The sequence below is a fragment of the Notothenia coriiceps genome, unplaced genomic scaffold (assembly GCF_000735185.1).
Source record: "Notothenia coriiceps isolate Sejong01 unplaced genomic scaffold, NC01 NC01_scaffold00020918, whole genome shotgun sequence".
In the NCBI taxonomy this organism is placed as follows: Eukaryota; Metazoa; Chordata; class Actinopteri; order Perciformes; family Nototheniidae; genus Notothenia; species Notothenia coriiceps.
In genome coordinates, this window is record NW_011353619.1 from 53682 (window position 1) to 57740 (window position 4059).

General features: G+C 37.6%; 1 protein-coding gene across 1 annotated transcript in view; it reads left to right on the forward strand.

Annotated features, from left to right (window-relative positions):
• Positions 1–1452: 1452 nt before the first annotated feature.
• nkx2.2a (NK2 homeobox 2a) overlaps positions 1453–4059 on the forward strand; it is a 7520-nt gene continuing 4913 nt past the window's right edge. Inside the window, exon 1 of the mRNA XM_010779875.1 lies at positions 1453–1493. The gene's annotated coding sequence lies outside the window, so the exon portion shown is untranslated. The remainder of the gene's footprint in view (positions 1494–4059) is intronic.

Here is a 4059-nt window from a genome sequence, read left to right on the forward strand (position 1 = left end):
TTACTATCATCATCTTTACACCAAACAGATCATCTTTGATACAGGAGAGGATGTTTTCTATATAATGGAAATGTTGCCTGTGTACGTGCAACAGGTGTAAATAGAAAGGGCTGAAAAGAAAGACACTGAAGCGTAAAAACATCTATAAAAACAAAATAAATGTTGTTTCGTGGTTAATCAGAGTTGTAAGTGAAGAAAAAGTAACAAGTTTATACCCCACAAACTTCCAAAATGTAAATAAATTATTTATAATCTTTATAAACCTTCATGTAGACTCTTCTGTGAGCCATGATCTCCTACAATGGAAACATAAAAAGCATATGTTACTTATTATTTATTAATAAGTATATACATTATACAGATTTTTTTATGTTAAACGTTGAATTTTAATTATCCAGTAATTAATAACCAAAATGATTCAAGTTTATGTATGAGGCACATTGCTTTTAGTCAAGGTGTTTTTTTATACTACTTTAAATGTAACACCATGTCGTTTATTACATGGTAGTTATTATGATATTTTGGATATTTAGGATATTATTATAAAGCAGTTATAATAAATATTTAGTCCTTTCATACAGATCTATAGATCAATGTTTATAAATAAAGATATATGATAATTTAATTATTACTATAGTAATTATTCTTTGGTGTGTTTTTTTTGCACCTTGTTTAAGTTATTCCGGGCAGAGATCTAATAAATTATAGTCGTTATGTTCTGCCTCTTCGTTACTAATATCATTCAGTGTTGTGGCCTCAGTGCTCTGATGTTTCCAGTGTCGACACATGTGGATCTATGTGGCAAACATTATTTGTTAGTAGTCTGCCTCATGGGAGATGCCCGGGTCTCGAATCATTGTGAATTACTTGTGACCTTGGTTATCAATCATTGTATCAGGGTATCTAATGTAAACGCAACTGTGGCGTGAATAACATGCCACATCTGCTCTTTGGACAGCGCTGCTTCTTGGTTACCAAGCGATTTATTAGTGAGCCCTGTGTGAGGAATAATAGGTCACAGTATAAAGATCAACCAGCAGCTCTTCCATAGGCGTACAATTATCTCTTAAACAGGCTGTTGTAACATTATCACTCACCTACAATATACTGCAGATAGTTTCGTTTCCCCAAAAAAAACATCTCTAGGAGAGGAAACTATATCTGTGTGGGGTTAAAAGCACCGTCCGCAGGGAGCTGTGTTTGCTCTCAAGACCAATTTATTGCCGATGAACATATGGCCAATATTTTGTCTCACGTCATAGCAAGGGGAAAACAAACACCATGCAATGTTAGCCAGTCAGCAAGAGCAGAGCCACTTGGCCAGCTATGCAAACGCTCTTGGACAATATGAGAAGAGGAGCACTTGCTTTCTGGGTATATAAACCACATCAGGCTTATCTCTGCACGCACTCCTGACTCCCATTTGGAGATATTTCATTAACTCTGCGCGCTGTCTTAACGCTGGCAACACATTCAGCCCCCCTCCAGTCTAGGTAAGCGCATTTGATGCTCCAGTCAGTTTGCACAGTATTTTCTCTTTTTACAGCCTAATAGACACTGCTTATTTTCTGTTGCTGATGTTTTACGCGCATCAGTGCGCATCTTAGTCCTTGAGTGTACAATAATGACCCAAGTGTTTTTTTTTAAAACTGTGTTTATAATGGGATGCTTATTCAGAGAGGCCTGTGCGTTTTTAGCCTTGGTGATCATTACGCACTCACGTGGGTTGTTGGACATTTTGGGTGTGACTGTATACTGTGAGCGTGGCCTGCTATTTCATGTCCAAACTCAATCAGGAAAATGTTTTTTCTTATTATGTCAAAAATATTAAAGATAAGCATTTTAAACTAGTTTTAATCTTATAAAATGTTTTTAGAAGATTGACCTCTTCAACAACAACAAATGTCACATTAGGTCATAAAGAGCTATAATTTATTAAAGAACATATCCGTATCTGAAGATAGATACAAGGAAAATGACCTGCATATAAAGTACCAACATTTATTTTCCTTATATACCAACATGTGTTAGATTCCTCTGCATGTTTTCTTAATATTATTGGTTAATTTAAGTTGTCTAATTGGGCGCACACAATAAACACCCCCTGTTGTTTCTCAAATTTGCCGGTAGAGACCGCTAGAGCTCTACAGATGTTAACAGCTGTTAGTGTTATTACTGCACTCACACACAGGCTGCCGAACAAGGGGGACAAGTTGTCTGTACTTGTGTCATCCAGATCGGAGCAGATCAGGTTCTCCTGGAGAGGATGATTTATTTTTTTGTTTATGTATGCATACCATCTTTTTACGCATTTACAAATAATAGTTGTTCTCCTTTGAATTAGCAGCCATGTTTCCCTCCTTCCTGACATGCCAGTGCGATACTGAAACGGGAAGTGATTAAAAAATAATAAACCCCTTTTTAGCAATTCGTCTTACATTGAAAAAAAGATTAAGGCGAATGGCACTGCGTGGCATGAAATTCACCGTTACAAATAAACTGGTGGTTTAGCAAATGAAGGCATCTCCTCGGGGCATGGGCGCGCTGCTATAATCTCGCCGTGACATGTTTAATCATTAGAGGAAAGGAGACGAATAAAGACTTTTGCCCGGGGGCGAAAGGTGGCTGGATTTCTGTAACAAGAGAAAAAAGCCAAACGGGATCCAAAATGATTTCTACCCTGAAGCCAAGTTTCCCCGGGCCATGGCTTAGCCCCCATAATAAATAAACCGGACCCGCTTTACCTGCATATCATATATTCGCTTTTAATCATAGAGGGAGGAAATCGGTCTTGTCACTCTGAACATTTATCATGGGCACCCTGAGGCGGAAAGGGTTACCTTTATCAAAGAAATATCCCTGCCTGAGGCAGCCCAACACGCTGAAATTCAGCGATTAAAAGGAGGCAATGATCAACATTATTATGGATTCTCCTGCGGCATTCTTCTTTGTGCATTCAATCGAAAGATTTATTTAATCAAGAATATAAAAAGCTCTTTCTTCACTTATTTGGGAACAATCGTGGGCATGAATTTTTAGGAGGGAATTATAATTAATCAGACGGGGCCCGTTTTTTGGGGTTCATCCGAAAAATTAATTGTTTTTGGATGAGTCCATTCTGCTGTACGTTTGATTGCAAAGCTGGGATCAGAACAAATATAACGAGCTTTAATAATGAGCCAGTCAGCTCTGTTGCTTATAATATTAAAATGGGAGCACTGGTGAAACTGGTGATAGCATAATTATAGCAGAAATGATCACATAAAAAGGTTACTGTTGTGCACTGTGCCGTTTTACGCACTAAAGTCAAAAGAGAAATAATATTATAATGCATCATTTTAGAGTCAGAGCGGAAGATTTAGTGTCAACTGAACTCAAATAAGCGGGTGATGGGAAGCACCAGCCCTGCACCCTGCGCGTATTGTCCTATAAATCCTGATGCATCTGCAGCTCAGAGGCCCTTCTTTAGTCCCATCTTCTCTGTGGTTTAACACCCCCAACACACACACACACACACACACACACACACACACACACACACACACACACACACACACACACACACACACACACACACACACACACACACATTTTCACAGCAGATACACAGACCTAACTGGGGATTGGGAATGATTTACCCACAGAAAGGGGAGAGCAGTGGAAACATTTTTGCATCAAAGTTTCAACAAGTTTTTTTTTAAAGGGAAAGTTCGTTTTTCATTAACTTCGACATAATTATTAGTAAAAATTGTGAAAGTAAAAAAAAGAACTGAAAACCTATGGACTGAAATAATATTAATAATGATTATTATTATAATAATAAGGGTTATTATTATGGTTATTATAATATTGTTTCAATGTTCATCCTCTATACAAAAATGAGAAACTCTCCAAATCCACTATTTCATTTTACAATACATTTATTTTGTATTTTCGACAACATTTGAGCCTTGAGTTATCCTGACCATATATGTGTACTGTAAATAAGTTCCGGTGTTACTCCCGTGAATTCGTCCCGTTCTGCAAAAAACAACAGCATGCCCACTGGCCACTGTCTGA